Here is a 26,022-nt window from a genome sequence, read left to right as displayed (position 1 = left end):
AAGGACGGTACGGTACGGTACGGTAAGGTAAGGTAAGGTAAGGCTTACGTATACGCATGAAATTTTCATTCTAGTAAAACCATCATTATCATCATCGTTAAAAAGAAACGTGCTTGAAAAAAGGGTGCAATTGATGGAAACTTTAGTATAGTTTCATAAATTACGCATCAAACCGTCCAAGGTTAACGCCGTTCACAGACACAGAGTTGACCAAGGGTTGGTTTGTGGGAACCTACTCGTATACGAGGAAATCCCTGCTGTTGTGAAAATTAATAGAAAAATTGGAATCCTTGAACGAGCTCTTACATCACGTTTCACCGAACACGGACAGTGACAAGTACCTACATGGATATACTCGTAGATGGAACCGACGGCGAAATTTTTTTCTCACCCTTTCTAAAAGCTACCACGTGCATTGAAATTGGCACACGTAGTACTAGCAAAGTTCATTAGAACATGAAAAACCTTGAAAATTTCACTTTTCGCAATCACCCTGACGGCAACACTGATTGAAAAGCGTACCAATCTCAAAAACATCGTTGTGAGAACTTTTAATACGGTATAAAGAGCTTTTAGCGCGTATTCCACCGTACTTTACGCTATATAAGATATATGGCGTGCAATATTTAGGCCCTATTTTGGTTTAAGCGTTTGCTTCGGCACCGTGTCTCTATGAGAGCCGGCACTTCCTAACGTTGTGTCATCGTCGTCGTCATTTTACGTACATGTGTTTTATAGTAGTATTTCAGCGTAAAATGTGCCCGTCGTGATTTTTTTCCCACTTCTAAAGACAATGCTTGCAATACGAACAACGTATCGTATACTTCGACAATAACACCTGTTATCATCTTTATTCGAGCTGTTTAACGTTCCAACACCTACCAAAATTGCACTTCACGTTGGTAAGTTTTATAATCGTTTTAAATTATTGTTAAATGGGTATTCAATTATTTTCTTCATTGTACAGTTTGTTGGATTATTTTTATTTTTATGCGTTTTCTTTCCGTTATTATTTTCATTTTATGGACTGTCTAGAACGTAGAATTCAAATTTGAATTTTTTTTCTTTGATCAACGCTTTAAAAAAAAAGTAATTTCATCATTAAACTTGTTGAATAAATTAAAACATCAACTCAGTCAGCTCTATATAGACAAACCACGTGATACGCTTTAGTCTAGCTATGAAAAATATTAGGTACTTACCCAAAAATTCGAGTATTGTTCTATTTTTAGAATAAAAAATTTGAAACAATGTTGCATTAAGTACTTATTCTACGAAAAATATGTGCATAATTTATTTTTATCAATTTATTCGAATGCGTAAATGACCCCTTCATTCGTCTTTTCTCAATTTAATGTTTAATAATCTCTTGGAAATTGTAATCCACCTACAAGTTAATATTTTAATAACTGTCAGAGAGGAACATTTTTCAGTTTGGTATTTTTATGGATATTTCTTATACATTTTGTAAAAATTGCTTCGAAATACGAGCTGAGTTCAGACTACAACTTGTTTAATTATGTATTTAAGTAAAAAAAGTACTTCTCGAAAAAAACTTATATCAAGACGTTGGGAATTTTTTGACTTTGATGTGAATTAAGTAATATCTAATATGATAATTTGAGAAAAAAATGTTGAGATTTTTACGAGAAAAATTTTTTAATTGAATTTTTCATGCTTGCTAAGAGAGGAATTTAACCATCTTTTCACAGTATGTTTTTCTATTCTTTGATGGATTTTATTACCTACATAGCGTTTTCTGCTTTTGAAAGAAACTTTTGTCTATGACTTGGAAAAATTGTTGTAACAGATGTGAAAACTTTTGATCTAAAAAATAATTAAGTAAAGATTTTTGGTAAGAGTTTTTCGCGCCCAAATTTTTGACAAATTTCTTTTCGTATTGGTCTGCTTAGGTACTTGTTTAAAAATTCTCATTACGAACAATTTTGTACTTACCTACCTAAGGTACATATAAGTTTCGTAATATGGAACACTGCCCTCCGGATCACTTGAAGGAGTTGGCTATGATTTTTAAAAATGTGTTTCATCCTCTTCCCTCTCTCTTTCTCTCTTCCCCTATGACTTTAATGTATTCGACCAAATGTTTTTCACGAGTCACGTAACCTTTTGTTATTCAAGGCGAAAAATATCTAGGTATAATAAAGAGCACCAACTAACCTTACTGTGCAGTGTGCTTGTCATGCCAGCACTTGTAAAAGGATTTTACCATTTCTAGACCTTACAGTTTTGAAGGTCATGCGAACCACTGGAGACTAAATATAATATTGATACCTACCTATATCATCTAAATTTCATAAACCTATTGAACTTGTTATCTTAAAAAAGAGAAAAATCGTGTGTAAAATTTCTTAATTTGGCATTTCCTTGCCTTCTTTATTGAATTATAATTACATCCACTGGGAGTTTTAGACACTTGAGAAATGGCAAATAGAGGTTTCTAACTTTAGTAGGTAATTATTAATATCTACTTATTTTCATTAATAGCCCTAATTTAGCATTCAACGAGAACCATCTATGACGTGCATAAAATAGTGATTAACGAATTTCAAAACGCATTTGAAACGTTTGAAGAGCACCGAACTCCGTTTGGGAATGGCAAATGAATCTCTATATAGATTGAGATAAGTTATGATGAATAATTTCGAACCTCAACTTTTAAGTCTATGGAAATTTTCAGCATCATACACGAGAAATACATTTTCGCTTCCACGAAAATGACGCCACTTTGAGAAAATTTATTGATCCTTTACGAAGGACCTTCTCGGCTCCTTGGCCACTCATTTTTCCAATTTTTTTTTCGGCGAGGCATGGGAACAGAGAGACACCTACATACATTTTTAACCTCTAATGAGAAAATTTAGAGTTCTATTTAAACTTAAATTTTATCAAAATAACCCAGAAATACCTTGAGGTGAAAAAATCGAAGGGCAAATAAATATGTTGGTAGATAGTGGTACATAGTTACCTATTCCAAAAAATATTGTTTTTAGTCACTTTTCGAGGCTCAGTTTAGGAGCTATGAGATACTTAAAATAAGAAGTATTTTACATGGAGGTACGAATTTTTTAAAAAGCAGTGTGCATAAAAATACGATTTTGCGCTGCTAAAATTCGAAACTCTCGTACTCATTGTTATGTCGAATTCATACGTTTTGAGGCCCACTTTTGACATATGTGGTGAAAAAAATACCTACCTACTGATAACAAAAAATAAGATCGATGGTGAGTTGAAGTACCAACTATATGAATCAAAATAAAAGATTCCCATGTTCAATCGTTACCTATTTTCATGATTTCAATCAGATAATTATGTAGATGAGGGAAAATGTCAAGAATAAACGATTTTCAGAGTTTTTGTTGATTGTTATGCCACTTTTTAAAAAGTTTTATCCTCATGGAATGTTATTTTAAGCACTATTAACAGTTGAAATGGAACCCGAAAGTACGTAAAAGTATTACCTGTGATTCAACGATTGAGGTTTTTATCAATTTCTATAATTCTTAAGCTATACATAATTCAACCCTTCGAAGTCAATAGTCATCCATTAAATTATGACCCGAGGTCACGCTTAGTGATTTTCACTGCTAATGGTGGATTTCAAGACTTGGTACTTTCAAAAATGGTGGTGGTAATTTAACCCAGTAGTACTTCGAAATTCAGGCGACCTTTGTGGACTCTTTGTCAGTATTTTGCTTCTGCAACAAAATTTATTTTCAAACTAACAAAATTTTTTAAAATATTGTAGATATACTTATTGGAAAGGGTTTTGCAATCAACGGATAAAACATTATTCTGGTTTAAATTTTGAATAATTTCAGAATTTTCTGCGTGATTACTGAAAATCCTCCACAATTTGAAGAAAATATACCTACCCATTTTTAAGACTTTCTAAAAAAAACACACTTCAATTAGTTGATAAAATGCCCAAAGCTCGAAGGTGTTATTAAAATGTAGAATGAGCGTTAGGTAAGACATTCATTTTGCACTAATACGTGTGGCCAAAAGCTTTGAAAAAATTGCCTTATTTTAGTACTCGAGGCAAACTACAATTTCATAAGTCCTATCTATAAAAACTATACGAATCTAGGAATGAATTTTCATTTCAAGAAATATGATAACAATTCAACTCGACACTTCAGCAGTATAATTTCAGCCTTTTAAAAAAATATTATCAAGCGAGTTGAGTACCTACACTACGACAAGTACTCTCGTACATTCGTATTCGCAATGATTTCATGATTCCGGCGATGCTAAGAAAAAAAATCACATTTTCAACAATGCAGAAAGAGCGAGCATTTTTCAGCACTCTTGAAACGTGTAAATTAAAGAAAACGACAACATTTTCTCTTTTCATTTCAAACAATGCCATTGAAGAGGAAATATTTGAGATAAAACGCAGAGAAGTTTTCTACAAATGAAATGAAAATGGAAAACCTCTACTGGTAGCTGTACTCACTATGCTCCGGCGGCGTGAGTGATTATGATTCAATTAAATTTAACGACGTCATGGTGAGTTCACAAATTCACATTGAAGTTGTCAACAATGTTTCAGCGACAAATTCATGTTTACAACAATGTTTCAGTGGTCTGTTCACACCAAAATATGTTGTGAAATCCGTGTTTACAACTTGTAGACAAAGTTTCGTGTCGCCGAAACTGTCGGGAAAATGAAATAATGTTTCTGAAACATCTTTATGGTACTGTAGATGAATAACGAGCGATTAAAATTTTCGTCCACGATCCAATGTATTTTTTACTTGGACTGCGAAAATCAACATTATGGTAACGATTTGACTGTTTTTAGCCTGATTTTTAAATTTGGTGCAAATGAAATCTAAGATTCAAAACAGCGTTTTGAACCTTGTTGCTAAAACATTTTGTTTACCAACTGTGTTGTCAAAACATTGTTTCATTTTTGAAGTGAATCCACTATCATAAAACAATAAACGCAACAATTGACAAATGTAAGTGTACGACGATAGAAAAAATTTACCTATATGGCCTGACGAAAAATTTCAATTTAAAACTTTTTCAATTTCGAGTAAGTAGGTAACTACCTACCTACCTACCTACCTACCTACTTGAAAAATAGAAAAAAAATACTAGCCTACACTTACGGAGAAAAAAATTGATAAAAAGTAGAATTCGTAGCGTTGATAGGTAAAAGGAAACAGGAAATGATTAATTACGTTATGATATAGAAATTCCTGTAAATGCGTTGAAATTAACGCAGCTTCTATCAGAATTTAGTTCAACTTCAGGTGAAAAGGTGAAACATTTTGGGCATATTTCAACTACAGAAATGACGTTGAGAAAGGATCGAAATATTAACAACATGTATCTAACTATCTATCTAGGTATACCTACCCGGAAAATACCTACATTAATATTAAATGACCCGTTTACATTCATATTTAAAAGCTCTTCAAGCCAAAATCTCTGAAAATTACAATTCAAAACAAGGTTTTCAGAACTATACTCGCAGATAGGTACATAGTTAAATGCCCACAACAGATAAAAAGCGGTTCACCTTATCCTCAAAAACAAATGTACCTACCTAGTAAATAAATAGATTTACGTTTCAAACAAGTACGTATGGTACCTTATTGTTTTTTATGTTGAAAATCAAACGATTTATGCAAACGAAGCATTCATTTGCTAAAATCGACTGCTTTTGATATTCCTCTCCACTAATTTTGGTTTTAGAAGAAAATGAATCGAATCGAAACGAGCTTTATAACGAGCAGGTAATATACCGGTCTACCTACTAGTATATTCATTTTACTCGTAGATAGAAAAATGTCTTTTCTCATCCAAAAAACGTTCAATTTTCCATGTGAAAAGTGGAGAAATATTTGTAAAATCATAAAAGAAAGAAAGCTTTCAATTTTACGAAAGCGCAAAAAGGTGAAATACTGCGATAAAAATGTAAAATTCATTTCAGCGTATTTTCAATAGGTAGATACCTAACATTTGCTTTTATTTTTACTTTTCTTTACATTCTAGAATTTTTAATGGAAGAAAAATTGTAGGTACCAACCAGATCGGAGGGTGAGGAGAACTTCGATGATACATAGTTTTTTCTCGTTTTAAATAATCAAATGAATAAAAGAAGTCTGCTTTGAATTTTTATTTAAAACGCAATACCAACCTACGAGATACATATATATATACACCCAAGCTTATACTACATAATAATTTAACAAAATATTACCATTTCTTTGTTCCATTAGTATGAAAGTATAGGTACCTACGCATTTCAAATATTTATTTATTTAATGTTAATTCGTTCGAAATAAAAAATCGATTCGTTACGGGAAAAAAGTAATTTTCACCGACGAAGTAAATATTTCCATTTCAAAATAAATGAATGTAAATTGAGGAAAAATCCTTACAAAAAGTGTTCCTTTTTTCCGTCGAGCTTTTGTACTGCTGATTTCTTTAAAAACTTCGAAGCTGATTAGGCAAAAAAAAATAACAGAAAGCTTTTCAATTGAGAAAATCTACAATGTCAGAATAAAAGAACTAAATATCAATTTATAATTAAGTTCGTTCTTTGATCAGATAAAAGAAAGGAAAAAAGATGAAAGAATCTTTCGTTTCTGTTTTCGCGCTCGTTTTGTTGTTTACGTAGAGGTGCGTCGAAAAGGTAAATTAATTTTAAGTAAAGAATAACTCTGAAAAGCTTTTCAATTTACGCTTACTTCCGTAACTTTTGGTTAATGACGTCAATTTATCTCGTAATTATTGTTACGTCATGTTCTGGAATTACTGCAAGGGTGTTTCTGCAGTTTTCTCCTTCCTTCGATCGTTAGCCTATGATCTGATTACGCAAAGGATTTTACATTCAACGAACCAAAAATGAAGGTCGTTTCGTTTGCCTGTAATATTGTCAGTTTCTTGTTCATTCTCCTTCAATAACACTAGGCAACGGCATATTTGTGTTCGGGTTGAAAATGGGCTTAATCGATAGTTTAGACCCTAAAACAAAAAACAGAGTGGGGTTTTTCAATTTGAGTTGTTTTTGTAGTCAGGAGAGATGATCAAAGTTGCAAAAATGGCCGTTTTTGCCCTATTTCACGAGTTTGTGGAGACATCAGTATTATGTTTAAAAAAAAAACCAAGGTCATATTCGGATTCTACGTACTTTTTTAAGTAAACAATTTCACCGGATTTTTGATTTTCGAAGTTTCAAGCGCATACGGAAGATTTTTGTTTGTAACATATTTTAAAACTTGGAGCGAGAGCCTCGCCCGCGCGAACACAATTCCGAGCCACGATTACGTGGTGGAGTAACGCCAGCGTCGCGCGCTCCCGAGTTTTAAAATATGTTACAAACAAAAATCTAACGTATGGGCTTGAAACTTCGAAAATCAAGAATCCGGTGAAATTGTTTACTTAAAAAAGTGCGTAGAATCCGAATATGACCTTGGTTTTTTTTGAAACATAATACTGTTGTCTCCACAAACTCGTGAAATAGGGCAAAAACGGCCATTTTTGCAACTTTGATCATCTCTCCTGACTACAAAAACAACTCAAATTGAAAAACCCCACTCTGTTTTTTGTTTTAGGGTCTAAACTATCGATTAAGCCCATTTTCAACCCGAACACAAAAAAAAGGTCAAAAATTGTTGCCTAGTGTAATGGTCGTATAGGCAACTTATACGACTATACCGTAGGCAATTTAATTGCTAATGTTTATAGAGTAGCATAATCTACAGATTATCGGGAATGGGTTTACTTACGTTAATACCTATACGAGTAGGTATTTTGTTTTTCGATTTTTCAATTTAAAAATCGGTGTGGATGTACATACGTACACGTAGGTAAATAAAGCTTTGAAAACTGATCTGTTTTTTTTTCGTCAAGAATTTTTGCCAAGCTACCTAACTCTTATAAAGGTTGAAAATTATAAGAGGTATCAGATACGGCTAATTTTTATTCAGGAAGATGCTCGATACCCCAATTAAAATTTTTCAGTCTTAACCATGTGCAAATAACGAGAACCCATACCTACCTAATTCTTATCGAAAATTGACAATTCTAAGAGCCTAAAAACAAAAATTGAAAAAGCATCTACAAGTACTCTATTAACCACCATTTTAGGAATCGGATTTCATTTTTCAATTTTCGGTCAATTTGAATTTGGTTCATTTCCACGTGAAAAAATTCATGATTTTTGTCAAATTGAGATAGAGAGCTGAAATTTGATTTATACGTTATCATCAACTCTTTAAAAGAACTGATGGTGGTTTTCAGGTCGTTCTGGAGTTCTTCAAAAATACCGATTGAAGTGGATTTGAACCAAAAGAAACGAATTTTGGAAATTTGGTTCCAGCCTATCGAAAAAGTCACTGGTAATTTGAGAGTTTGAAGGTGCTTTGAAAACTAAAAATTTCATGAAATTCTTTAGAAGCCCAAGCACTACACGGCGTTTTTTCGAAAATTAGTATTTAATAAAATTGGATGAAAAAATACGAATTCGAATCACCAGTAAACAGATTTTGAAAAATTCTTGTGAAATCAATGGATCGAGAGGTCAAAATTTGAAAACGAATGATTGCATTTTACCTAGGTGCTGAATTTCAAATAAGCCCTTTATATCATAAAATATTTCAAAAGCTAAAAAATTCAAAAAAATATTTTGAAAGTGCTCCCCAAAGGCTCAAAATTATCACGTTTCGTTTGAGAGGTCAAAAAATGATTATAAACCAAATTTTAGCTTTGAACTTGATTTTGGTCAAATTTTAGGTAGGTATAGGTAGGTATGTACTTTTTAAATAAAGTGGACTGTTATTTCTCAGAACCTCAAAATTTCACGAATTCAGAAAAAGCCAGTAATATTATTTATCTAAGTATTACATCATCGTTATAAAAATCATACAAAAAACATATTTTCACCATTCCATAGGTACATTGCTCTTTCAAACCCCCTCTAAAAATCCTTCTAAGCGTATAAACAAAGCCACCCCAGTTGGAACTTTTTCGAGGGTACATATTTTACTCGTAAGTCGTAATATGTATCTCAAGAAAATCCAGTTGTCGATAAAAGTTGCCAAAAAAAAGAAAATAAATTTTCATCAGTAGACATTCGCAATTGGTTCTTACTTCTTACGTGACTTACGTGATCACCCGCGCGGCTAAACCTCAGCACAGCATGGCCAGAAGCACGGTGAAATGTGAAAAATACCTAAACGTTTGCGTGAGCTTGTGCATCAAAAAGAGGATATTTTTTTTTTTTCGTAAATTTACGTAAGGGCATTAACGAACTTTTTCCTACCTACTTGACGAAGCAAAAATTATTCAAAATTACAAGCCCATGACATCCGTTACACATCGAGGCGACAGGAATTAATGGTTAAAGCTGTCCCAAGTTAAATTCCCTTTAGACATGATTTTTCCTCATTTAGCGGTTAATTCGCATCTTGAATTTTGAATTGGAGACGGTAAATGGCGCGTTTGTTGGGAGACTCACGAATTGAATTAACGTTAATTTTATTTAACACGCCGAAGTACGGGCTGTAATTTGCGTCGAATGTATAATCATTGTATTCGTTTAACGAGATTTATTATTATCGTAATCATATATGCGATGGGATAGGAAGGGGTGTGTAAATTTTGGTTTTCTTGATAAGCTTATCGTTATGAAAATACTTAGGTACTTCTGAATGATATCACAATTCGGTGTATTCGACGCGTCATGCTGGTTCATATGTTAAAATTTCGTTAGCTTTTTTTGTCTTTCATTTTTTATAAAAGTGAATTTGAATTTTAACCTAATTATATCTACTGCTGGTATGTTGAAACTATGTAATTATCTATCATAGATTTTAAATTGTGCCTGGTACCTACGAGTATTTGAGTTTGAGTAGGTGTTTACGTTATCTCGAGATCCTTTCGAGAAAAAAAAAGTTGAAAAAACGCATCGTCTTTTCTTTGTACTTCGCACGCTTACGTAAGCTATCAAATATTTATAACAATTTTTTTCCTATGCTCGAACAAAAAAATTTAATAATGCAAAAAGGAAAGTGAATTTTATATTCAACATTTTCCAAGGTTTTTCGCGTGAGTACGTACCATGTACATTACATACATGATTGATCCCTAACTACCAAATTAAAATCATCCAAAATAGTGTCGTCCTTAAAATATCATTAAAATTCGCGAATGTGAAAAATTAACATCAGATAATACTAGTACACTTGGTTGTCTTGCTTATTTAACCTACATAGTCTACGTATGTTTTTTTTTTTTTTTTTTTTGCTAGAATTCGCATCACAAGCAATATTAATTTCTATCTGTTTGTTTACATATGTGTTTAAACATGTATTTATTTTTTGCAACTCGTTTATCTAATTTTATTAGGTAGGTAAGCTGTACCCATTTTTCAATTCTAGGAAAAATACTTCCCCCAGGTGAGCTAGGAATCAAAATCTTCCCAATCCATATGTATATTCGTTAGAACTACTAGTTTTTCGGAAATTAAAATTAATTACACTTTTATCGAATTTCATATGTACACTTACATTTTCGTCTACTTTGTTTCGTTCGTAGTTACAAAGATAATTTTGTCACGTTCCTCATTTCGATTCAAGGTTGATTTTTTTCTCCGTATTCTGTTCCTCGTTCCGTTCCGTTCCATTTCCTTCCATGTTCGCTACGTCGTACGTAGATAATCTCAATTCTCAACTGAGAAAAAATTGATTCACAAATTCATTAGATCGTTTTTAATGAGGTCAAAGAAATGGTCATTTTCCTATAAAATCCACACTGAGAATTATTTTTAATCGACAGTTTGAAAATTGCATTCAAACGTTATAAAAAATGGATGAGACAATTATCAACTAGAACCCATATCGACATTCAAGTTGAGTATCTTCGTAATCAACAAGCGAGGTCCACAGGATTTGACAAAAGGGTCCCCCGAATTGTATGATTTGGATTCAATGTTGTTGTTGAATATCAACGGTTACGGTTGTGATAATAAACCGAAAATCGAGAGTAAAACTACATATCATTTTTGAAAAATCATACCAACATCCATCCGATCAACAAAATACGAGTACTTATTAATATTATACATACATGTGTAGGTATTGGGTACTGCATAAACGTTTTTCGGTTCTCCTTTTTCTCCAAAAAAAATCAACTTTTTTCTTATTAATTAGAATTCAAATTTGATAAAAATTGAAAGAATTTTCTATTCACGAAACAAAAATATCAAAGCATTACACCCATCAACATTTCAACTTTTAAGTTGTTTGAAAAATTGGCCGGACGGAAGTTTAAAAAAAATATTCCAATTTCAAAATACCTACTCTCAAATTTGGCTACGATAAATACTGATCAGTGATCGGTCTCGGTTTCCTTGGTTTCCATTACTGGAAAAATAAAATACATGACACGAGACACGAAGCGATTTTGACAGGGTTCTCCAATCCCCTGCCTCGGGGAGGCGGGAAACCCTAAAATATCTGTTCAACAAAACACATAATAGTCATAGGGGCCTTACCTATAGTACACATGGACGATATATTTACCAACAAAGGTAATGATTTCAGGATGTCTTCAATTTCATTTACTTTTCTTTCTCAAAAAGCGCTCGAGCTTTTCAAAAAAAGCTTCTTAAGTGAAACTTTGGAGTTGGACATCCCAATTAGAATGAATTAAAAACAATCATCGAGGCAATATTATTATCAGTTTTAACGCAAAGTCATCTGACGTCATCCGATGGAAAAAGAATAGTCATTTTGGAATCATTGAGAGAGAGGGGATGAAAATAATAATACTAATGGATTAATTTTTTCTTTTCCCCGACCAATTAAGTAATTATCATGATGGTTTATTTTTTTGAGATATGAACCTATTTATAAATTTGATAAAACTCAATTTATAAAAATGTAGGTATGTAATCAAATTTTCATTCAAATGTTGAAAAATGGTTCAGTAGAATGATTGACTTTGGGAAAGGGGCAGGGATGGAATAGGCGATGTGAGAAGTAGAGGAGAGTATGAAGTACATAATTATGTACATACATACAATCGAATAGGGTATTTGTATATTGCTATTTTTATAACTTTTTTGTAATGAAATTATTGAAATACCTACATACACATAAACAAAAACTGACCGAAAAATTTGAAAAAATGTGATTTTTGTAAAAAAAAAAACAAGTTTGTATGAAAAAACATAATGTTTTAAACAAAGTCTGTTTAAACGTTTTTTATTGTTTAAAACGCAATCAAGTTTTTTTTTGTTTTAAACAATGTTTTTAACGATTTTAAACATCACGTTGTTTAAAACATCCGAGCTCTGTAATTATATTACCTATGTAAGGTATTTTAAATTTAAAGGTTGAAAATTCGCAACACCGTAATGCACTGCAGTATACACCTCGGACAGTGAATAAAATAAACATAAAATCGGTCTTGTTTGGAAAAATGTAAAAAGATTGAAGAACTGAATTTTGAACTGCCAGTGCCTACTTTCTCTCCTTCTCCTCATAAGTTTATGTCTATTTCCCATACCAAGTTTGAGATGACATAAAAAATTGTATAAAAATATAACAAATGAAAGTGTCATAGGTACCTTGTCAGGAACACAACGAAAAGTAATCTTTTGGAAAAATTTCAGGGTGGATGAAGACAAAAAATAAAAATATGCATGTTTTTAGTTTCACCGAATACTTCAGAAAACGTCATTACCCATCATTCTTTAAAATCTGTCAAACCTTCTTCGCTCTAAGCAACTTTTTCGCACAACTTTATCAAAACTGAATGAGCAATATACCAACTCCCTTGGTACACCTGCGCCTCGTATTCGTATTCGTATCTTCTATGATAAAATGAACGAAAAAAACTTTTAAAATCCTAAAGTTTTCTCTTTTTTTACACATAGTAAAGTTCAAATACAACTGATGTTGGCTTATAGTAGATATACGTGTAAGATTGGAATTTCATACAAAAACACAAGCCAACAAAAACAAATGCCATAGGTTTACGAAATTTGTAATAAATAATTCAATCGTAATTTCTTTAATGTAAACAATCTGAACCTGCATTATTCCCCTCTCTCCTTAAACAATCGATTTACTTTACCCTTAGAAGTTGAGACTTTATATCAGCTTACGAGAGAATAAACAGAATTAACCTACATCAAGTACGAGTTTGAGCTTAATTTGACTGCTTTTGCGGAAATAATCACCCCATAAAATAAACGAAAACATGATTATAAACTAAACCAAAGCATTGGCAGAGCTGGCCTATACTTATTTATAGCTCGTTAAAAAAAACAAAAAACAGAACAAATAAAAAATAAATTACCTACCAAAGGAAAAATTTTTTGCAAACCATCATTTTAGTGGCCGTCCTAAAATCGAGCCAGAAATACAAGGTGTCCTGCCACAGATAACCCTCATTTACCTGTAACATAGGCAACCCATCTTGAATACGAGTACAATTTTGCATATTTGCTTATTAGCCCGGAATTCAAAGGGGCGAGTTATGCTACTATACTAGTGTGAACGAGTTTTGTTTCCAAAATTCATGAGATGATTTTAAATTTGCATTTCAACGTTGCTTCTTTTGTCTCAAACTTTTTAATGTGGTCGATCATTAATGGTAGTTGATCAGGAAGGACTATATTATATATGTACAAGACGAAAACTCTGAAAGAAAGGTATTCTAAAGTTGATTACTTTTACCATTTTTCTATAAAATCTCAAAAAAAAATGTAATTTTTATGTCCTAGCAGAAAATGATAATATATATCTGATTAGATACTTATATGGTCTCATCAAAGCGTTGATCGGATCAAGTTGAAAATTGCAATCCTCAGCATCGTCTAATAACTTTTGTTCTTGAATTTCGAATCTCCAACATGTCTGGATGAATCATTGTCTTTTATTCCCCTCATGGCTCATATCAAATTAATTTCGGTAAAAACCATTAAAAATATCTAGGTACCCACCTACGCCTTCTAATTTCACAATAAGTAAGTTCTAAAAATCGAAGAAAAAAATCAACCTCTTCCTTGAGATGAGCTACTACCAGTCTCGCATGTTCATAGAACTATAGGTATGTAGGTAGGTGAGTAGGTAAAAAAAATGATACGCATAGGTTAACGCAACGTTAGTAATTTCAAGTTCAAAGATCACGCGTTCTAATGAATTTCTCGAAAATGTTGAATATTTTTCACGTGAAAAAAATTCTACTCTCAGTTTCATTCGCCATCTGCGCGAATGATGTTTTCATTCAGAATTACATAACAGGCTAGGCCGATTAAAAGAGTAATTTTCCGGAATCTGCGAAAAACCCTACCTATACGTCGTAGAATCGTTGTAAAAAGTTCGTGAACCACAGGAAGGAAGTCTCGAATATTTAAAAAAATTAGCATTTCTATTTATCAACTAAATGGAACGAGTCACCGGTATATAGGAATTTTTATACGTATAATTTATTACCGAGAAATGCACGCAATAAAATTTTTATTACCGGTTACAAAAAAAAAAAAAAAAGCAGAAGAAAACGTTCGATATGTGAATAAACTTATTAGTTCACACCTGTCGTATCAATTTAAAAATGTAAAAAAATCAAGCTTAAAATTCTCTCCTACATTTATGATAATGAATTCAACTGGCGACTTTTTTCGGCATCTATCAAACGAGCTATACCGCAACAAGTATATTGAAGTGTAAAAGGAAATTTTTTTCAAGCTTCCGAATAATAATAATTATAATATTTGATTAGAGCGAACAATTGAATAACAAATTGTTTGTTTCCGATTTCAACGTTAATTATGTGTGTTATTTTGTACGACAGCTAAATACATTTTCAAGGGCAAATTTGGTAACAATTTATGAAAAAGTTTTGTATAAAAAATATTTTTTGTTTGGTAATTAAATTTACTTACTCAGGATGATTAATCGCGAATTATAATGAATATTTTTTACGATTAGCGCGAAAAATAAAGTCATTTTCGATCGAGTTGTTTCATTTTGACGAACATATCGTACATCGTGAGCGCAGCGTGACTCACATTTTTTAAAACATGAACCGGACCGGGTAGATTTTATGATCATATGTGCCCCAGGCCATTCGGAGTTTCACAATCTAAAAGAAAAAACACACCAACCCAACATAGGTACGGTATCGTTTAGATACTGAAAATTATCGAAATTACTCGGCAAAATAGACGGCGCCCCATAGCCTAGCACTGTGGTTGCAATTTTGTGCAGTCTAATACGCAACAAATATCGCCAGACAAACATTTACGTAATATAAACAAAAAAATATTAAACAGAAGTATTCGACCTTGAAAATCATAAATTTTAGATAAACAACGAAAATATAATTCAGCACGTGACTTTCGATTGTGCCTGTGGAAGCATTAATTAAGGTGTCGATGGTCGTGGTTTACCAGCCTCGACAACGACCACGGCAGGCCAGCCAACCAGCTAGCCAGACACCGAGCCACCGTATACAGTGGATTTCCATTTTCGAGACAAAGTGTGCACTTTGCACTAATGTAGCAGAATCGGAAAGGATGCTCGAGGAAGTATCATCTAAAATACATAAATTAATATCAGCATTATCGTAAAATGTGTCAGAATGCTCGTTCCAGTGTCCGTTCAAGGTCAACAGCTATATACCTCAACCCTGAACTTAGCAATATGTATTTTGCATCATTTAAGAAACGCGCACGTGTTTATTATCATAATTTTTTGCTCCCAAAATAAGCCCGGAAATATAATACTTGACAAATCAGTCAAATTTAATTTCGATCCGATGAGTACAAGCATTAGCCAATAGAACCAGCTGGCATGAGATTGTACCCAGACGTTGTCGTAGGTAGAGACTACACTTCGAGATTAATTTTTGCTTTGTCGGTTCGAGCAACAAGATGCGAAAAAAATTCAAGGATTTTTGAATTTTTTTTTCTATAGATGAATTTTAATACGCCGAAATTACTAAGTACCTACTACAACCTAATGCAAAATGCAACGTGATTACGGATTTAATTGGGTAATTTTTTTGAACGATCAACGCGTTGAAAAAATTTGCCAAGTCACGTCTAATTATTGATCATAATTTAGCGTTGTTCATAATTTTATAGGTTCAAAAAAATGAAAGGATCTTATACACGTTAGCTGCGTAAGTATGGACACGTTCAAATTGAAAAAAAAAATAAAACTTCGCCCAGTTGGTCTAGGTATGATACCCATTTATGTATTGCAGATGATAATTGAATTCGAATTTGAAATTAAACGTAACAAAGAAAACATTACTCGCAAGGTTCCGCAGAAAAATGAATAGGAAGAGCCACCCAAAAACTACTGTCAGTTGGCCTTCCATTTGTTCAGGCAGGCACTTTCATCAAAATGAGCTAATTTTTTCTTTTTAAAATAAAGTTTTTTGGGATTAAAAAATTGAAAATTTCAAACTGAAAATAGTATGTAATGTCTAGGTAATTTTAAAAAAAGCGAGAGTACCTATTGTTAGGGTTATCAAACTTGATCTTGCAATGATTTTAAACCCTAGGATTAATTTAACATAGAAGTAATCTCACTCAACATATGTACATAACATGCCTACGGTATTCGGAAAATTCATCTCACAAAATTCTTATCGAAATTTGAAGAAGTATAAAGATAGAAGAATGAGAATAAAAAATCGCAAACTTATAATTTTTAGAAATGAATAGGTAATGCCAAAAAACGAATTTTTCCGAACAATAACCCCGCAAGGTATGGGCACGGAAACGAGACATTTAAAAATTTGAAAAATTGAATGCAAGAATTGAAAAATTCCTAATATAATCCAATCCAAGCATAAAAATACAAAAAAAATTGCAAAATAATGGAAGTGACGCGAAAAAACAAATGCTTACCTACAATCCTAATCTCAAAAACCTAACACGCAATCAAGAGATCCAGAAATTCGAAAAAATTGAATTAAAAAAATTAAAATCAAGTCCAAAGTTGAAAAAATAATGCAATTAAACAATTTTTACAAATTTCTGACCAAAATTATAAAGGGTAGGTAGGTATATTTTCACACAACGGTTTACAATTTTTTTTTAAGAAACCTTTTGAGATCAGACAGAAATTTTCAGAATCTGTCGAGGAAGTTTCAATTATAATAAAACATTTGACGAGGGAAAAATATCAAAACAATTGAATTTTTATTATTTTCAGCGGATCAAAAAAAATTCAACCTCCTTCTCCTACCGCACACCAACAAAGTTCATTATTTTCTTCAACCATTGTGATGTAAAAACTTCAGAACCATTAGTAAACTCGTTAATTTTAAACAGAACGTTGTCTGATACTCATTCGAGTAAGACTATAGGTACCTCTTTGATGTACCTAAACTCGATAATGCCTATAATAAATATGTATCATCCATCAAGTAAACATAAGCGAGGTTAAAACCACAAGAAGGCGATAGGTATTATCATTATTACAATATTAGGAAAATACTCGATGCGATATTCGAAGAAACGCTTCATTTAAATTAGAATACAAACCGAGGAAAATAAGGTATGTAGGTAGGCGCTAGGTAGTTCAACTAAAACTAAAAATCCCAACCATCATAACAAATTTATTAATATGATAGGTACTAGGTAAATATCATCGCCATTCTCAGAATCACCGATTATATTACTTAGGTACTTTTTTTTTTTTTTTTTTTTTTTTTTGAGGAAACCCCCACAGCATAAGATGCGTAATTTAATTTTTTTTTAATTTCAATATTTTACATACTTTTAATGTTGATCATGTCTATGGAATGTTCACTGTCTTTTACTTAATATAAAATCATAAATTTCTATTCGCAAGTTCGTTCTCGTGATGTTTTTTTTTTTTTTTTTTTTTTTTTTTTTTTTTTTGAACAGAATAACATGTACGTTAGTTTTAATGAAATTTGCGAATTTCTTTGAAATAGATACCTACTTAAAGGTACCTATCTTAATTCAAAATTTCAACATGCAGCCAGATTTTTCAAAAATTAATGAGGTGCAGCATCGTATTAGAGGAAAGATTGCTAAAGGTGGGGGAATTTTAAGAATCATGGAAATATAAGTACCTAACTACCTACTACCAACCTATAGGTACGCAAGTGTGTAAAGAAAAATCAACACTCGAAAGTAAAAAGCTCAAAATAAATCAGTTGAAAAATCAAGAAGAAAAAAAGCGATATGAATTCATTTTTAAGGTCGGTGGTTTTAAAATTCAATTTGAAATTGATTTTGAATTTTCGAAGAGGTAAAAAGGAAGAAGAGCGTTGTTGCCATAAAATCAAACTTACAGAAACCGAGCTCGCCCGCCCTAAAGAGGAAGGAAAAAAGGCGCAATACCTTCAGGCATCAAACTCATAGAGAGTGTGAAAAATAGAGTCCAGGATGAATAATCGTGAATTATCAATTATTGAGGCGCTTAACGTTCAAAATTCATGGGAATACTTTAATTCATTTTTTTTATTTTTTTTATTTTTAAGAAAGGAACTTGGAGCATGTGTTTATACTCGTACTTACTTAAGTAAGTAGGTACCTAATTCAATCATTTTTCCACTGTCCAATTTTTAAAATGAGAGAGATGAACCCTTCAATATGAACGGAGTTACGGAGACATTTTGTTGGACTCGAGGGAAACTAAATCAAACATACAAGGAAGTACAATGTTTTGCCCTTTCTCAGTCGCGCACAATTTACGCCACAGCAGGTCATTCTTTGTCAAATTTGTTTATCTGACGGCTATCATTTGAAGAAGAAATTAGAATTTCAACTTTTTCAGCTAGGTAGTAGGTACCTACTTGAACACCAAAGATAAGAGAAATGTTGCTCAATACAAATGACAGTCTATTTTTTTTTTCAAATAATGAGAGGGTACCTATACTGCCTACCTATTGCAAAATTCAAAAAAGAAACACGTCATATTTTCAAAGTTCTCCGTTTTCTCGAAAACAACTTTAAAATATTACAAAAAACTTCTTCACGTCATACCTACCTACTGAACCCAAACACCTGAGGAAGAAACCTGCATCTTCTATGTATTATAGAGAAAATTACGCGTTTTTCAATCTATTTCAAATGCCCACTGTTATTAATCGTAATTACACGGATGATTTTGTTCGAACAATTTAATTACATTGTTAATCGTTGATGTATTTATAGCCAGCTCACCACGAGATTTTCCAAGAAAACCGCTAATATAGGTACACGCTGGGGCTAAACTAACCTTGATTAAATCCATTAGGCAACTATTAATATTCGACAAAACAGAATTTTAGACGCGAAATTTTCAAATGATTGAAATTCATTCAACTATGCGTAACCCTTAAAGCAAACCGCAATTAAAATATTGTGATGCGATCTGTAATTCATAAATCATCAGTGCACAGTTTGCAAAATTAATGTATCATGTAAATAATATAGGTACGAGTTCATTTCCTGGTTCATTCAGCCACGTTACTACATACGTAAATATGAAAAAAAAAAAATGAAATAAAAGTTGAAAAAAAATATCAGAAACGTGCAATTGGGCTTATAAAAATTATACGAGCTACAGCAAATATAAGATGGTACAATCAAATTTACGAAAAGCCAAGTATGCACCTAACATACACACTTACACAGGCAGCTCATTCTGAAACGCATGCCACCATGCCATATGAATTACGTATCAACGGATAACAAATGCATAATATGGTCTATCCTGAAAGAAAAAGCAATTTAGAAAGGTTAATGTTGAATGCCTTGAAAATGGCGCGCTTACACGGTATGATATATGGAATCGTGTATGCTTCAGAAAAAGCGATTAATCCCTTTCTGGATTCGAATCAATTTTCATTATCGGTCTAGATGAGCTTACTTACCAAAATGTAGTTCTTAAGCTGTATCGCGTCGTTATCAGAATTTGGCAAATTGAAGCTTATACTAAAGCGAATGCAAGTGACAGAAAGATAAGGAAAGCCTTATAGCCTAACGTTATTCGCTGCAGATAGGTACTGTATTAATTCAACTCGAGAGAGAGAAATGTCATTGCGATAACATACGCAGTGTGTGCAAACTTGATAGTCCAAAACTCATTTCAGAATTTTTGCAGGCGAAAAAGTTTGAAAATTAAGCCTAGCAAATTTTCAAAAACATTACGCATGATTTGCTTGGAAAATTAGAAAGTTGTAAAAAACAGACGCTTCAATTCGAATACCTACTACTAAGTACGTAGTAGGTACCCAGTTAACTTGAGCTGACAGCAACGGGCGTTCTACTGGATCGAAGCCAATTTAATCAAGACAATAAGTATCTTACGTTGTTTTTTGTTTACCTCTAATAAACTTGGGTTTTTGAAAAGTACCAACCTACCTACCTATACCTAGTTCCTACGTTATGTTGAAATACTTACCAACAAATCAGTAATTTTTATTCCGCAAAACAGAATGAAATCAGCTATAGCGAGAAAAGAAAATATTTTCCCAGCGAATATTACGAAAAATTTGACTTTTAAATTCAGCCATATTCGGATGGATTTTGTTTTTATTATAATCTTCATTTGCAAAGGATCTGAATTCAATTTAAATAATTTTGACCGGATTTGTGCGCGAAAGTTTGGCGTAGAAATTGCGTCGAATTGCAAATACCGAGTTGATTTTCGCTCTCGCAAATCATATAAAAATTTACATAAGATTGAATTTTCTGTCATTGACAAAGTTTTGCTTATTTACTTAAGCTTACTTACTTATTACTTATTGATAAAAACTTTCTATACGCATTGCTTGGTAATAAATTACGCAATTTGTTCAAAAATAAATTGACCATGACGTTCATGACAGAGATAAATATAGGCCAAGAGAGAAGAGATTTTTCTGCTTTAGATCTTTCTCCATATATATGTAAACATCCGTATTTTTTCTGCTTATATTAGGTCATAATTTTTCAAATTAGGAAATACATATTTACTTCATCAAATATGATGATAATCGAATGAGAATCCATTTTTGCCGAAATTGCAACATACAATGTACATACACATGTACGTATTTCGAACACGATATTATAATTAGTCTAGACATGAATTTTCGCTGGGCATGGTCAACCGCGCGAAAAGCAATTTTTCAAATGAAAATTATAAGACATGGAAAAAATTGACGAATTTCATTCAAACTCAGTTTGATGGTGTAGTATAGGTACGGGATGACGTCCCGAGTCTGTGATGATATAGGTACTAAGTAGGTCTACTGCGAGAACAAAATTCGGCCTATATGTAGGTGAAAAATCAGTTTTTTTCTACATAGGTATTTTTGAAGTTCTTGCACCTGAGTAACTATAGGAATGCAAAATTGCGTAAAAATATCGTATGTTATACCTACATCTGGAATAGATACACGATGGGTATATAATTTACATTTCACTTAGAACATATTACGTTCGAAAAATTTTCAAAAAACTTTCTTGTATATATACATGTAAAAACCATACATCACGAGATCCGTTTTATATAAAATCCGGCATTGCGAGATCCTGAGATCCTTTTGCCGGATCTCGCAAGTTCTCTCATATGCCACGGTACTCGCGAGATCCGGGGGACCCTGTACACCCATTTTCAGCCGGATCTCGTTTTGTCAACTATTTATATACTTATATACAATTTTTGAAAATAGATAAACGACGCATGTTGCGAGATCCACCCCCAAATCAGGTTTAGGCTATTGGTGGATCTCGGTTTATGCGGATCGCGAAATTGATGGCGGCAATGCATAGAAAGGCACTGTTTACACACTGGAACATGCGTTCGAACGAAGTTGTAGGGTTATTATTTGAGTTTTTAGCATTTTTCGAAATTTTTTGGGTCGGATCTCGCAATGCCTGTGTATATGTCGGATCTCGCAATGTACTATAAGACAGTATATATATATATAACTCTTATTGGTAGGTATCATCTAAATTCCTACACGTTAAAAAAAAATTGGTTGAAAACTACCAAAGATAAAAATTTTTAATAGAAATGTCAATTCCATCCCTTTTGGAGGGGTTTGGGGTGATCTCGTGATCTGAAACCGGACCATGCTTCCAATGGTTAGTTTTCAAAATCCCAGTATAGGGGACCGATTTGCCTTTTCTACCCGGCTAATGCTCTCAGAAATGACATGATCAAAAAATACCTACACCACTTGAAAATCCCTCAAATTTTAATCATGTCCCGCTGCGCAGTCACTGATTGTTTGAGGAAAGTATGTTACGAAATATATAAAATGATATACTGATGGAGGTCCTTGGGTATTTTTTATGATCAAAATGTGCAACTGTAAACCAACACTCGCTTCGGAAGAACCAATGAAAACTTTTGAGAAGATAACGAATGCCAGAGTGCAGGATCCCAGTACCTATTTTGAATCGGATTTTGTGAAAATTTACTCGCGATGGATTTCACGAAGAGATTAGGGTCAACCAAAGAAGGCACCAATGTCGTAAAAATGCACGAGTGGTTTAAATCCATAGATCGGATGAAGCTGTCCAATACAAAATTATTAGCTAAGTAGATATCCACTTGCGCCGAATATACGTACCTAAACGATTAATACGAATGAGTTTTAGGTAAGTGAGCATATATGTCTTGAAGAAGTATATTATGCGGAAGAATTTAAAGATTTTTAAATAGGCATACGTAGATCGTATTATTTTTGTAGACCCGTGCGATTCATTTCCAATATTATCGTACCTGGGGTATAATTGCTCTTATTAAACGAAATAATGAGTATATACCCACTTATATGCGATACAAAACGTTTCCAACTCGTTGGTGAAGACTTTTTTTGTTGTTTGTAAAACGATAGATTTTGTAACTCGTTAACATACTATATGACCACTTCTGTGTTTGAAAGATATTACCAATATACGAGTATGAAATAACTCTTGAGGGAGATGGAATATTTGCATTTGAGTCGACTCAAATTTGTGAAATGAGTAGGTATAAAATAATAAATTTTAAAATACATATGTACCTACCTACCTACCTACCTACTTATCTATCTAATATTTTAACCTGATTTCAACGAGGATTCAAAAAATGACAACTCCCCTTCGCTCGATTGATATGTCCCATAGATCTCCCATCTCTGATCCATAATCATCATCTTCGCAATACAATTACCTAAAGAACTGGAACGAAAACTTAGTAGGTAACACATCAACGATAATGAAATATAGGTAGGTACCTATACCCCTTCTAGAGGTAGTACGACATGATGATGATGATGATGATGATGTTTTATAATAAGTATGAATCTTCAGGATAAAGGTATAGGTACCTAATTCCGTATACGAGTAGGTAATTCGTGATAATACATAAATAAAAGGCTGATTAATGCATTAAATAGATAGATATAGGTAGGCATTCCTATAGGTAGTAGGTACACCTAATACATGTGGTCATAGGCATATGTAGATCCGTAGATGTCATCCCAGTACCCTGTTCCAAGTCAAGGAGAAGATAGCCAACATGGATAAAGGAGTGGTTATGGGAGACGGATCTTGATCTATTCTAATGCATTACGTTCATTGTTCATGTACCAACATTCGCTACTGTGCCATAGCTGCGTTTAAAATTCATCATCGTGTATCCGTTCAATTAATTTATCTACTGATACATTTGCGCAATTCAAATAACGTGATCATGTAGGTAGGTAGGTAGGTAGGTAGGTACTTACTTACGCTCTGTCTCGTTGAATGAACCAAATACTACGAGTACATTGTTCGAGTATATCGCTGCATAAGATAAACATCTAGAGCAGCTATGAAGGAATTATTTATTGCTTGCATTTTAAATTATATCTAACCAAAACCAATAAATCAACTAAATTTAATACGGAACGGTGTTGAAAAAAGTTGAGCAGAATTTACTTCGTGCCATGCAAAAAGCACGTTTTACTACACAAAAAAAAACAACGAAAGCACAACACGAATGACTGAAAGTTATTATCAATAAATTATCGCGTGACGAGATTTCACATCATTATTATACCTGTTCCTCGCGTCTCATTTCTTCTATAAAGTAAATGCAGAATGTACGCATTTTTGCTTGCACACATATATAGCGAAACTATACGGAAGTTTATTATTACTGCACTACACAGCAGTGGTATAGCCAGAGGGACAACTGGGGTGATTGCTCTCTTTACACATTAAAAGTTAAAATAATATCCAGGTACCGGGCGGGTGTCTGGATAATTGCGGACTGTCCTTCGTTTTTTCATCGTTTTCAGCTTAGTTTTTACGAAAAAGAAGCACGTTAGGTACCTACCTAGTACCCAGTACCTAGTACCTATCTTTTGTAATGAAAAAAAAATGAGTATTCGACGATTTATTTCATAAACGATAAACAATAGAAGAACCCCCTAACTTTTTTTTTTTTTTTTTTACAAAAAATGAAATTTAAAACTCTTAAACTATAGTGAGAGTCTGTTACTACCTAATCAGACGCCCGGTACAAAAATGGGCGTTTTTTCGTTTTTTGAGCTATTTTTTTTTCGAAAAATTTTCATAAAATAAAATAATTACCTACGTAGGGTAGATGGGGCCTACCAAGACATCATGAAGAGTTTTTAGAAAATTATCTCAAATTTCCAGTGCATAAAAATCTGGCTTTGCAAATCGCACCAAGCCAAAATGTTCAGTTTTCAGCCGTCTACACAAGTAGGTACTTACCTAGCTAATGGTCCGAAAAATTTTCTGCGGCCGATTACTTTTTTTTAGAATTAGCCTAATAATCGTTTGTGGAAAAAAATTCAAATCATTTTTTGTAGAGAATTAAGTTGTTTCTCGTAATTTATGCAGAGGATGGTTATTTTATTTCATCTAAATACCTATTACCCAAAAACCTCCGCAGTTATGAAAAATTACGTATTTGACTTGTTTTTTTTTCCATTATTGAAAATTACCTTCTAAAAAAAATTCAAAACATGCATTTTTATCACTTTGAAACTTCAATACTTTTGTACATAGACTTCTAAGGGGGATCTTCATGTTGTCATGAATACTATGCACTGATTAAATGTTACAAAAAAAATATACCTATAATAAGCGATTATTTTTTTTTAGCCCATAGGAAGCGACTATCCGCAACTGGTTTACTTTACCTTATTATGTATCCACCTAGATATACATATACAAATACCTGCAACATACATTTTTTTCGGAATTTTCTATGCAGGTGCCTATAGGTGAAAGACCTTCGAAAAACGAAAAACTGTCTTTTTCACGATTTTTCCCGCCTAAATTGGTCAATTTTGGTCAAACAAATTTTTCTCGAAATATCATCAAAGCGGCGCTAAACTAAACCATCAACCCGAATTTAGATTCATCACAGGGCTTTTGGACTATTAGGAACAACTTGCGCTGGTTAGTTTCAAAATCCAAGAATGAGGCCAAATCGCCTATTTTATCCGGCTATGCTCTCACCTCAAATTTCGATTTCTCATGCATAAAAATCCGGACCTTGCTATACCATACCTACCTAGTTTGAAAGTGAAACATTTTTTTACATCAAGATAAATTTTTAAATGTTGAGTGAATATCGTATTTTTTATAAAGGATGTAGGTACATACTTATTACTCACGTTCTTACATTCTTTCAAACTAAATAAATAATAATTTTTAAGTAATCATGACATCATGACAATATTTGAAATGGGTAGATATAAATACGAGTAAGTATGTATGAATCTCCTAATGTTTTGTGTGGCTTTTTTATTTTTATTTTTCACTCTCCCACAGAAATTTTCACTCAACAAAAAAATTATGTAACGTGTGAATAACTCAAGTGCCTACTCTAGCTTACTGCATAGGTACATACAAGATGCTGAACTCACGAGAGCAGATGATTCGATCAATTAATATAACCACAAAAATGATTGACTGGGACTACTCATTTTATTTTTGCAATTAGGAGTACAGCCACTCACTAAGTTTTTATAGGCCTAAATGTACTTAAAGAACTCTAAAAAAAA

General features: G+C 32.8%; 1 protein-coding gene across 2 annotated transcripts in view; it reads left to right on the top strand.

The window, feature by feature from the left end:
• Positions 1–632: 632 nt before the first annotated feature.
• Positions 633–26,022, top strand: part of LOC135832359 (arylalkylamine N-acetyltransferase 1-like) — a 35,551-nt gene continuing 10,161 nt past the window's right edge. The window contains exon 1 of one of the 2 annotated variants that reach the window (XM_065345548.1): positions 633–902. The gene's annotated coding sequence lies outside the window, so the exon portion shown is untranslated. Of the gene's footprint in view, positions 903–9,672; positions 9,817–26,022 lie in introns of those variants that run through there. The other variant, XM_065345547.1, reaches the window with a different exon arrangement.

The sequence above is a fragment of the Planococcus citri genome, chromosome 1 (genome assembly GCF_950023065.1).
Source record: "Planococcus citri chromosome 1, ihPlaCitr1.1, whole genome shotgun sequence".
Lineage (NCBI taxonomy): Eukaryota > Metazoa > Arthropoda > Insecta > Hemiptera > Pseudococcidae > Planococcus > Planococcus citri.
The sequence above is the reverse complement of the archived record's forward strand: the minus strand, read 5'-3'. Positions and strand labels throughout refer to the sequence as shown.